Source organism: Gracilinanus agilis, chromosome 1, assembly GCF_016433145.1.
Source record: "Gracilinanus agilis isolate LMUSP501 chromosome 1, AgileGrace, whole genome shotgun sequence".
NCBI classification, from domain to species: Eukaryota; Metazoa; Chordata; class Mammalia; order Didelphimorphia; family Didelphidae; genus Gracilinanus; species Gracilinanus agilis.
The window spans coordinates 476,177,483-476,190,461 of record NC_058130.1 but is presented as its reverse complement, the minus strand read 5'-3'; positions in this window follow the sequence as shown (position 1 = coordinate 476,190,461).

The following is a 12,979-nucleotide window of genomic DNA, read 5'->3' as shown; positions in this document are numbered from 1 at the left end:
ATTGTAGTCATGATGTATATTGTTATCCTGGTTCTGCTTATTTTGTTTTGTATCAGTGCACATATCTTCCTATGCTTCTCTGAATTCTTCACATTTATCATTTACTAAGATATAGTAAAATTTCATTATATTCATTTACTAAATTCCCTTTAGTAGATGGACTAAACAAAGTTGGGGATAACTAACTGATGGGGCAGAAACCCATTGGTAAGTTAGGGGAATGTCAGCTTTATATAGCTTAGTGTTCAGTAGTTCTCAAGAGTTCCTTATTTTTTAAATCTTTTGTCATACTGCCTGATCCCATGCCATTACTGACATTTTTTCTTTCTCTGACCCAGCATGTGAAGACTTCCCCTGGTGGAATGGGCAGATGAGAATAATTTGTTCCAATGGTCATGAAGGCAACTGAAGCTGTGGAATGCTTAGAGCTTGGTCAGCAACAAAGATACTAAGGTCATCCACTGAATCCTGGCCATCATCAGGACTTGTCTTGTCACCGAACTTCTGATGACTCTAGGAGAGAGAATGAAGCTGATGACTTTGTGTAATTGTGTCTCCCTTAAATCCAATTCATGTAGAAGTCAAGGCAACACCCTTTGGTGTCATTGGTCCTCTTTCAAAATGAAAGACAAACAACTAAATTTCTTTAGCCATTTCCCAATCAATGGTTGCCTGCTTTGCTTTCAGTTCTTTGCTACCATAAGGATTGTTCTTATTATTATACTATCTTTGAAACTTTTCCCTCTTTCTTTGCCTTTTCTGGGGCATATTTTGATCAGGAAAATCTCTGGGTCAAGAGATATGAATACATTGGTCATTTTTTCTATATAAATTCAAATTGTCTACCAAAATAGGTAGACCAATTCATGGCTCTATCAACAGTGTTTGAATGAAAAGGCCTTATTTTTTTCCCACAACTTCTCCAACACTGACTATTCCCATTTTTTACATCATTGTTTACTATGAAGTGAAACCTTATAATTATTTTGAATATGTGTTATTGGTATCCTTTGTTTTTTCATTTTAAACAAATTTTCATTTATATATTTTAATTTTTTTATTCCATATTTCTCAGTGAGTTCCTGGGCTCCGTTCCCAGCCCCATAAAACCATATCATATGAAAAAGATTTTTTAAAAAATAGTTGATTAAAGTTAAATGTTTCCTATTTTCTAAGATTTAGCGCTCAGGTTCCACTACCTCTCTGACCTGCAGGAAGTAATGTCTTCTTCATGTGATGAGACTTTATATTGTTTGTTCATTTTCATTCTTTGTATCCTTTATCTGGTTGAATACCTGTCTTCTTTCATTGTATTTCACATTTCTTTAGCACAGAAATAGATCTTGTTCTATGTACTTGTAGAGTGCTTACACACACACGTCTATATATAGCATATATATGACTCCAATAAATATTTGTTGACACTGTCCTATTGAATTTATATAAAATATGCTAAAGACACATATATTTAAAGGGCTTTTCCAATAACCATATCCGCTTAAGGAGATTTTTGTCCTTATTGTCATTAATATTGTTCACTTCCATCCTCATTTCATTTTCAATACCTTCCCTTCCTCTCTAGCATCTAGGAAGTAAGAGTTCTAGGTCTTTGCCATTGAGACTTGCCTGAATAGAAAGACATGAAAACAGACAGATAGACACAGAGACTGAAAGAGAAAGAAGGAGAGAGAGAGATATAGAAAGACAGAGACAGAGAGAGGATGCCAAATGTGAAGATACTTTTTCAGTGAAGAGTTCCACCCCTCCCTGCTTGCTCATGTCAGCATTCTTAGGGTGGAAAATGAATTGGGAAACGAGAGGCTTTCTTTCCCCAAAGGTTAAGTAGATTTAGCTGCATTTGTGGAAATGAGTAACCATTTATGATTGTGATTATTCAAAAGAGATATGAGCACAGGTTCATTACTTTATAAAATCTGTATGATATCTTTCAAGAAACATTGGTAGAGGGGGCAGCTAGATAGTTCAATGGTTTGAGTTCCAGGACTAGAGACATAATGGGTTCAAATCTGGATTCAGACACTTTCTAGCCGTGTGGCCCTGGGGAAGTTATTTAACCCCCTTCTACCTTGGAACCAATACATGGTATTGATTCTAAGAAGGAAGGTAGGGGCTAAAAAAAAAGTACCACTGGTCAAAATTGTTATGTCTACCAGTTTGCATTTTTTTCTTACCTGCTAAAAATATTTGAAAGAATAGTGAAAAATTAAATTTCTTATTTAACTTAACTTGGCTATTCATTATTTAATTTAGCTTCCCTACTCTTCTTAAAGACTTGAAGAGGAACATAGCCTCTTATATATATCACTAAGGCTTCAACCTATGCATTAGTTCCTTTGTAGCATTTTTGTGTTTTTAGTACTATTGTGTTTACTTTTTCAGGTCAGCCATAGAACACAATTAATTCAGAGCAAATGAAATAGCATGGTAGAAAATAGTAACAAAAAACATTTCCCCTCATTCTCCCACAGTAGCCACACCATCCGTGGACACAGTCAGCATAGATGAAGAATGTCTGGAACTAATACATATAAGGATTGCACATGACTAGAACACAAACATGGAAAATCAGATACCTAAGGAACATGTGCAACCACGACTCAAGTATGGAGGGGCAACTCCTACCAGCAAGGATGTGAAGTCATCAGTTTTCTAGGAATGCCACCATTTTGCACTTTCTGGATTTGCTCCTCCCTGGGGGACTGGTCTAGAGCTTTAAATATGCTACCCTAGTCTGACATGTTATGCTATCCTTGGAAAATATGTAGTCTCTCTCTGCCAGATATGTAGTTGATATTTCTACTGGATGTGTAGGCTTAGCAGATAGTGTCTGCAGGATGCTGCTCTCTACTGGCTTCATCTAGTCACTGCCTAATGTTGCTTAATCCTGAAAATCCAGTGCTTTCTGCTGGTAACTGCAAGGTATAGCTTTAGTGGGCATGAAATTCTGGAGCTTCTTGGTGCTTGCAGCTTTGGACTTCAGCTGGAGACCTCAATTATGGTACCATGGCTCTCTACAACCAAATTCTACCATATAAGGGAAAGAGTGAGTTATACCTGCTTTTTTCCCCTTGAAAATCCAGGAAATAAGTTTTAGATTCCTTTAGAAAGGCCAAGTTTCAAAATACTCACTCATCAGGCTTTGGAAGAACAATGGCAGCTGGCTAAGGAAACAGGCAGATACAGGTTCAAGTAGTAGCTGGAAGGGGCAGTGGTCAAAGATATAAGCCCCAGTATCAGCAGAGAAGAGAGGGTAGTAGAGACATAGGTGACAATGGTAGCAGACAACAGCAGATAGAGATGTAGACCCCAGTAGCGACAGTGGGCAGTAGGGAGAGATGTTGACCCCAGTAATAATGGACTGCACCAATTTGGCATCATTTGCCAAATGGACTTGTTCATTTAGATTCAGGATTCAGTTCTCCTTGGTGTTCTTACAGGTCTTTCAGGATATTTGCCACAAAATTTCTCTTATTTTGCCTTGTTTGTTTCTTTTTTCTCTTCCTCCTTTTGTATTCCCTATACAAGGCTTCTTGAATAGCAGAGGTCAGGGTTGACCAGTGACAACTTTAAAGTAATTTAAGGGGTTGAAAGTCTTCTAGAAGACCTTAAGAACAAGGGTTGAGATGGGGTAAAAAAGCAAATGTCCTAACCCCTCCCCAAATGTTAGTTGGGCTAGTGTTTCCTTAAAAGGTATTTTTGGCTTAATCAACAAATATTTATTAAGCAACTAATGGAATGGTAATAGTAGTAGTTGTCATCATCACAGTAGTAACTAGTATATTTACACTGCCTTAAGGTTAACAAAGTATGTTACAAATATTATCTCATTTTATCTTCACAACAACCCTAAGACATACATGCCATTGTTATCCTCATTTTATAGATAAGGAAACTGAGACAGAGAGAGGTTAAGTGATTTTGCTCACGGTCACACAGCATGTAAGAGTCTATGGCTACATTTGAAATTACATCTTCCTGACTCCAGATCCACTCTTCTGTATCCCGTACCCCTCACAGCCTCCTATACGACAGGTACTATATAAGCTAAGTGCCAGGGGTACAATGAAAATTTTGAAAATTGCCTGTTCCCAAGGAGCTCCCAGTCTAATGGGGGAGACAATATGGAAAAAGCCATGTAGAAATAATTTGTATACAGGATAAATGGAAATGATTAAAAGAGAGATGGCACTCTAAAAGGGAGGAATTGAACTGGGAATTGAAGGATGCCAAGGAAGCCACGAGATAGAAATGAAGAGAAAATTCTAAACACTGGGGAAAGCCAATGAGAATGCCCAGAGTTGAGAGATAGCGTCATGTGTAAAGAATGCCAAGGAGGCCAGTATCACTGAATTACAAAGTCTATTATGAGGACTGAGATATATGAAGACTGGAAAGATATGAAGAAGGGACCATGTTATAAAGGATTTTGAATGCCAACAGATTTTGTATTTTATTCTGGAGGTGATAAAGAGCCATTGGGGTTTCCTAAGTAGGGAACTGACATAGTTTGGCTGGAATTATTAGAAGATCAAGTTGATGATGTGGAGTGAAATGAGAAGAACCAGGAGAACATAGTACATAGAGATTGAAACACTGTGTATGTAATCACATGTAATCGACTCTGCTACTAAAATAGAATTGCAATGATCCAGGACAATCCTGAGGGACTCGTGGGAAGGAATGCTATCTACATAGAGAGGAAAAACTGTGGGAATAGAAAAGCAAAAGGAAAACATTTGATTTTTCGCTTGTTTATATGGGTATTGGATGTGGGGTTTTGGTTTTTAAAAGATTATTACAAAAATGATTAATATGGAAATAGGTATTGAGTGATAATACATGTATAACCCAGTGGAATTGCTTGTCGGCTCTGGAAGTAGGGAGGGAAAGTACAGGAATCATGTAACCATGAAAAATACTTGAATAAAAATTTTTAAAAAAAGATCAATTTGGCAATATAATAGAGGACGGCCTGAAATGCTGAGAGACTCCCAGCAAGTCCACAATATTCCAGGCATGAGTGTAGGTGACTTCAAATATTTAAAGACAGAAATCAGCCGGTTAAGGCTGGACCTGGAGTCAGGAAGACTCATCTTCCTGAGTTCAAATCTGGCCTCAGACATTTACTGGCAATGTGACCCTGGGCAAGTCACTTAACTCTATTGCCTCTGTTTCCTCAGTTGTAAAATGAGTGGGGAAAAGATGGCAAATCACTCCAGTGTCTTTGCCAATTAAACCTCAGATGGGGTCATGAAGAATTGAGACATGACAGATTCATTCATTCAATCATCCTGAAAAATATCTAGAGAAAGGCTATCAGAATAGCAGAGGGGCAGCTAGGTGGCTCAGTGAAAGAGAGTCAGGATTAGAGATGGGACGTTCTATGTTAAAAGACACTTTCTAGCAGAATGATCTTGTGAAGTCATTGAACCCCTATTTCTGCCCTGCCTTTATCACTCTTCTATCTTATACACAACATACAGTATTGATTCTAAAACAGAAGTTAAGGGTTAAAAAAAGATCCCATGCAACGATTGGTTGAAGATTCTCCACATGATTGTCATATAGTTTTTTAATAACTTGAAGATAATAATTATGCCTTCTCCTAAATCCCAAATCTCTCCTTCTCCAGGATAAGTATCCTCAGTTTTTAAAGTAATCTTTATCTGGCATGGTTTTGAGACCTCCAGACATCCTGATTACTGCTTTCTGAAAATTCAGCAGCTTGCCCATATCCTTCCCAAAATATGGTACCAAGAATCAAACAGAGTAATCCAATCATAGCCTAACCAGGGCAGACTCACTCTTCCCAAAACTGTTGTTTCTGTTAAGGGCTCCACAACTTAAGTTCACAATTTTAGTTATCTTTTCATCATCCTTTTCCTTTAGCTCTTCTACCCAATCAGTTATCATGAATTATCAATTGATCTATAGCATTTTTAATCCATCCCTTTGTTTACTTTAGACCCACATCACTTCTTGCCTGCACTATTGCTGTAGTTGGTTGTTGTCCACAAAAAGTGGACAAGATGATATCATTATGTTAAGGTCAATGGATAGTGTATACATAGTTTTTTACCTTAGGCTTATTAATCTAGGCTTGCCTAGATTATGGCAATAGTTTCCTAATTGACCCCCCCTAGATTCCCTATTTATGAATGTCCTTAATATTATTCTAGATTTATTTTGCATATTTTCTTATCTATTTAGACATCTTTTCCTACCCTTCTCCAATAGAATCTAATCTTCTTGAGGGGAAAATTTTGTATTTTTGTCTTTGGGTTCCCAGCACAGTATGTAACACAGAGTTGGGACTAAATAAGGATTTCTTGAGACAAATGGCATATAAGATAGGACACTGGGGCTGGAGTAAGCCTCATACATTTACTAGCTGTGTGATCCTGGACAAATCTCTTAATCTCTGTCTTTCCTCAATTGTAAATATAGGGATCCTTAGGGATCATAATAGCAACCACTTCCCAGGTTGTTTTGAGGATCAAATGAGATAGTGTTTACAAAGTGCTTAGCACAATGTTTGACAAATAGTAAGTACTTAAAAAATGTTTATTCTCTTTTCTTCTCTGAAAAAGAAGAACCCAGCATAAGAACTTGAATTCATTCATGTTTCCTGAGCACCTACCTTATTCACTTACCCTTAGTTTACTTATTTGTAAAAAGAGATTGGCTGAATGATTCTTAAAGTCCCCACAATTCTATTAGTGTACAATTAGTGTATTAATGTGATCCCTATGAAAATATTTTACTGTAATTCATTCAATTTTTAAAAATAAAATGCCTGAGCCTTTAACACATTTTTTTCCTCTTCATGTATAGTTCTGCCATCTAGTGAGAAGAAGCGGAACCACTTTCTGCCTAGGATCATAAAAAAGGACGTAAGACATCATCTAGTCCAATCACCTTATTTCACAGATGAAAGAAACTAAGAATCAGTCATGGAGTTGAGTGGCTCTCCTTAGATCACATATAAAGTCAGGATTCTAACTGAGGTCCTCTGACTAACAATCTAGCACTCTTTCCATTACCTCCTTTGCCATGGGTAGAAAATCCACAAAGTGAGCTGAGGTAGACCATGAAGTTGAGAATGGACTTAGCAACATGAAGCTCATAAAACACTCTAGTTCCCAATGACCACCTGCTTCCTCCCTTAGCTCAGAGAGGAAGATGGCTATGGAGAGGCAATGACAGAGCTTCTTAGCCCAAAAGATAGCAGTAGCAGAGGACAGGGTTGGAATAACAGGTGCTCCTGGACTTGAAATAATTGGTCCCATCTGTGGAGGGACAATAGAATTTTTCAACCCCAAAGATAGCTGCCATAGATTTTGGGAATCATGTGTTGAGCCAGACTTCTGGAAGAGTAGTGAACACTCTCAAACTCCAGCTTTTTGAAGAGCCATCAAAAGCTTCTGCACTAATAACCAAGCATGTTATTCCCAAGATGGAGCAGCCACCATGGACCGTGCCATGATGGAGGGGAAAATTTGACCTTGTCCTGGCAATAGGGGGTTGAAAAGTTACCCTTCTAGTATTTCCAAGTTTGTTTCCATTCATGGAAGAATCCAAACTACTTCTCACTCTGAGCAAATCACTAAACTTTTATTTATGAGCATTACTGTTCTCATCTCTAAATGAAGAGATTGAACTAAATGTCCTCTAAGCTTCCTTCCAGCTCTGGCTCTATCTTACAATGGCCCTATGATTTTCTATGGTAGAATAAGAATTTAATCCCAACACTCTCCACTACTTATTACTATCTTTAAGTCAATTCCACAAATATTTATTAAATACCCACTGTGAGCAAGACACAATATCAGGAGCTAGGGATACAAAGCTGAAATGAATTCAGGCCCTGCTCTGGTATTTATAGTCCAATATGAAAGAAGGGTGAAACAGACAGGGGGAAAGGGGACCTAATGACACAAGACTGACAATAATAAATATACAAGAAAGGTCTAGGTAAAAGTGTTAAGAGAATTTTTAAAGAGATCATTTTCATCTAGTTAGTCAATAAATATTAATTAAGTACCTACTATGTACCAAGCACTGTGCTGAGCACTAAAGATTCAAAGAAATCCAAAAGAGAGTCACTGATTTCAAGGAGTTCATGGTCTGATGAGGGAGACAACATGCAAACAACTAGATGCAAATAAGCAGGATAAATTGGAAATAATCAGATCAAGAAAGTTTTCTGTAGAATATGGGATTTTAACTGGGTCTTGATGGAAAACAGAAAAACAGGAGGTGGAGATGATGAGGAGGGAAGAGTACTCTAGGTATAAGGGACAGAGTTAAAATACCTGGAGTTAGGAAATGGAATTATTTGGGGGAGGTTAGAGAAGGCTTTATGGAGGAAGTGATATTTAAAGGAGAGAATTTTACCTGGCGAAAGGAAGGTTGTGCCAGCAAGATGGAGAATTTAGGATATATCTCCGCAACAAGACTGCAAATTCCTTAAAATAATTATTTCTTAGAACTTGCAGGGATATTTCTGTACCTCGGGAATAACAAACTGAACAGATGTCATTTTGGCTAGTCCTACAGACCTGCTGCCTGATTGGCAAAGGGAGTTTCCAACATAAATGTCTGAAAAAATAAGACAAATATCAGGATAAATAAATTATCTCAGCAGTCACATAATGGGTTGACAGGTATATGTCAGTGACTCATATCTACATCACTAGTCAACTCTGTCATCAATTTAAATGCTTCAGAGGTGTTGGTGCCCCAGTTGTCTTTCAGGTGGAGATAAAATTCATATATGGCCAAAATAAATGAGACAAAAACTCTGTCACTACCTCTAAAGTGTTGGCACCCCATTGGTTCACTTGCTAACATGGAAATGTTTTCTTTGGGTTACTTTAGGCTAACTTAGAAGTATTTTTTTCCCTTTGGCAGGAGCTGCCTTTAAAAGCTTGAGGATTCCTGGTCTTCAAAATTCCATATCTTTACTCACCTGGTAAATCTATTGGGCCAAATAGTCTTTTAGAGTGTTCTAAAATAAGATGAACTAAAGGTTAGCCCCTAACAAACTATTCAGGTGAAGTTTGCCCACAAAGACTTTAGAGAACTCATAGTTTTTACTCTTTTTATGACTTTTGACTCATGTATTTGTAGGATTGATCTAAGGGTTAGATTCTAAACAGTTTCCCTGAGGAGACTAGATGGTATACTGAAAAGAGACTCATGACATGTATTCTTGTCCCAGTTCTGTTATTTGATAATCTGTGTCTATATACAATTTCCTTTTTCTCAAGCAAAAATTTTTATATTTTTCCCCAATTACACATAAAAACTATTTTTCACATTTTTTAACCCTTACCTTCCATCTTAGAATCAATACTAAGTATTAAGGTAGAAAAGTGGTAAGGGTTAGGCAATTGGAGTTAAATGACTTGTCCAGGGTCACATAGCTAGGAAGTATATGAGGTCAGATTTGAACCCAGGAACTTCCATCTCTAGGCCTGGTTCTTTTTTCCACTGAACCACCTAGCTGCCCTCTTTTTAAAAAAATTTTAGTTCCAAATTTTCTTCCTCCTCCCCTCCCCTCCTCAAGAAGGCAAGTACTTTTATATAGATTATACATGTGCAGTCATACAAAACATGTTTCTATTTTAGCCATGTTATGAAAGAAAACATAGACCAAAAACATGAAAAGTAAAGTTTTTAAAGAAGTATGCTTTGATCTACATTCAGACTCCAATTTTTTCTATGACAGTGAATAGTATTTTTCATCATAAGTCCTTTGGAATTATCTTGGATCATTGTATTGCTGATAATAGATAAGTCATTCTCAGTTGATCATTATACATTACTCCTATTATTGGTTCTGATTCTGCTTACTTCACTTTGGATCGTTTATTGATGGATTATATTAATATATTATATATCATATAATTATATTGTAACATATACTTATATATACTATATTAAATTAGGAAATTTCACATAAGCTAGAAATCTGTCTTACAGAAGCTATATATCTCAATCAATCATCAAGCATTTTTTTTAAAATTTTTTTAAACCCTTAACTTCTGTGTATTGACTTATAGGTGGAAGAGTGGTAAGGGTAGGCAATGGGGGTCAAGTGACTTGCCCAGGGTCACACAGCTGGGAAGTGTCTGAGGCCGGATTTGAACCTAGGACCTCCCGTCTCTAGGCCTGGCTCTCAATCCACTGAGCTACCCAGCTGCCCCCTCTAGTCTGAGTTTTAATGCTCCTGTTGCTTGGTTTCCACAAAGCCCCTGAAATAAACACTGCCACCCTATTCTTTCTTTGATAAAGGATATGGGTCTGAAAATGCTCAAAAAAAAGAAAAAAGAAAGAAAAAAGAGCCCAACTACAGAGGGAATTTCTTTGGGGCATAGAGGGAGGAACAAAACTTCAGTCCTTGGGACTTAGATTCCTTACTAGATAACTACCCAAAAGATGAGCTAGTCTTACTATCAGGTGTAAAATGTCATTAAAATTTCCAGCATATTTCATCCAGAGTCTCACCTTAAACAGTCATCTCTCATGTGAAACCTCCTCCCCGAAGAGCAATAAAGTCTCATTGGATATTTGCCATGGCCTCTGGGAGTCATGATTCCCAGTGATGCTATCACTCACTGTTGACTCATGAAATTCCAAACCTCCCTGTCCATGAAAAGTTTTGGTGTGAATACTGTCAGGAAAATTATGACTGCATCTGAGTCACAGGGGAATATGATAGCATCTCTCTGGAAATGCTGAAGATTGTCTAAGAGCTCAATATTAGAATTATTAGGAAAAGAAGTATGATGTAGGACTTTTAGGTAACTAAGTCCATTTGGAAAAGTTGAATTTTATAGACTATAATTTTTCCTCCTTTATTATCGGCTAATTTAATCTAACATTTTTGGGACAAATCTGAATTCATAAAGTGTTGAATCCAGACACTATTCTGTATTAGTGGTTTCCAAAGTTGTGGCCACAATCACCTGGGGACCTGAGGTCTAACCCCAAGTGGTATATGATTTTTCAGTGAAGGTTAAAAAGAAGGTCATATTCCTCCATCTACATAATAGGATGCACCATCGTGGACTTATTTCCGACTCAACTCTGTCACCCTCTTCACCCATTGAAGCTCATCAACCCCCTCTCCACTCCCACCCACTTCTGGCTTCTATGGCAGAGGGGAAACAACCTCACCCAAAAAACTAACCTCACCCAAGCACCAAAAACATTCTAGTGACACATATTCTCAGATTCATTGTTATCCTCGATTCTTCATTCATATGAAACTGCTCTCTCCTCTCAGAAGCTCCTGGTAATCTCTTACATGCCAAATCTACTGGTCTTTCCTCCATCCTCATCCTTCTTGACTTTTCTGTGTCATTTAGTACTGTTGATCACTCTCTTCCTTGCATATTGACTGTTTCCTCTTTAGGTTGCTGTAAACAATGTGTGTCAACTGTAAAAACTTTCATTTCTGTACACTTAAAAAAACTATAATACAGAATTCTCTAACCTACTTAAAAACCTTTCAAATGAAGAGTTAGAGAGGCTTTTGAACATATTTACTAAAAATATTAAAATATATCAACTTCTGATTAGTTTGCAAGAATAACTGATTGCTATATGGGAAGATTGAAATTTACTAGTTGACTTTTAAAATTTATATAACTGCTTTTCTTACTGTGCCTTTACAATAAATGCCTTTACTAAAGAATTTAGTGCTGGTTGATTTTCAAGGAGTAATACACTAGTGGAGGTTTGTGATCTAGTATTAGGAGACCAGGCCCTGTACCTGGAAGAATCTTAAGTGGGGTGAACTGCCTCCCAGCTCCCTTGATCCCCAAAAGAGTGATCTTATCAAGCTGGGTGTTAAGAATCTGGGTATAAAAAACAGCACACCCAGCTTGACAAGATCACTCTTTTGGGGATCGAGGGAGCTGGGAGGCAGTTCACCCCACTTAAGATTCTTCCAGTTACACCCCCCATAGATCCTTGAAAATAGTAGCAGCCACCCTCTACAGATTCACTCTACCAGTGATTAGAGGTTTAGTGAGTAAGCCCAGAGGGATATATCTAATTATTAGAAATAAGAATATACTGTGATTTGAACTATCTCAGTTCTTTAGTATATTCTGAGATAACCTTAAACCAATAGCAATTATAATACTTTCTACCTGGTGATATCCAAGGGTTGAAGTGAAAGAAGAAAGTGGACTGCCCCTCTGTTCTCTCTACTTAGACTAGAACTAAGAGAAGGAGAAAGCTTCTCTTAATCTGGTTGAGTTCTGAAATCTTTTTTCTTTTTCCCTCTTTTCTTTTTTTAATTCTAAATTAATCAAAAACAAAGAAAGTGGACATTTCTGTGAATGCAGTAGAATAAAAAAAGAGAATTGTATATGAAACTATAGATGTCTATTATGTAAATCTTGCTTTTATTTTTAAATGCGTCACAAATTCAACATGTAACTTTCAAATCTGCCTTGTCCATGGTTCTTTCTGGCCTTTTTTCTAATCCATGTATGTATGTATGTATGTATGTATGTATGTATGTATGTATGTATATATGTCTGATTCAATTAAGCTCTTTTCTTTTCAGTAGTCCTATCCCTATGCCTTTTCCCATTTCACATGGCTCCAAATTGACAAAAGCAAAGAAAAATTAAAAACAAACCAGCTCTGGCAACTTTTAGAGGCTTCTGGAAATTAAATGTTTCAGTTCAGTATCATTAAAGTAAGGGCCATTCTTCCTCTAGATACTGAGAATACATAACTTGCTCTTTTCTTTACTCTTCCCAGTGTAACAATAAAGAGAGCCCCAATAATGGATGTTTGATAGAAGGGAGATAAAGTCTATGTGGTAAGTCTCTCACCCAGCACTCCCCTGGGGCCGAATATACACTGGGAGACTTTAAGAGGGTGTCACCCCAAAACTGGGTGACCTAGATGGTCATGCCACCCCACAGAAGTT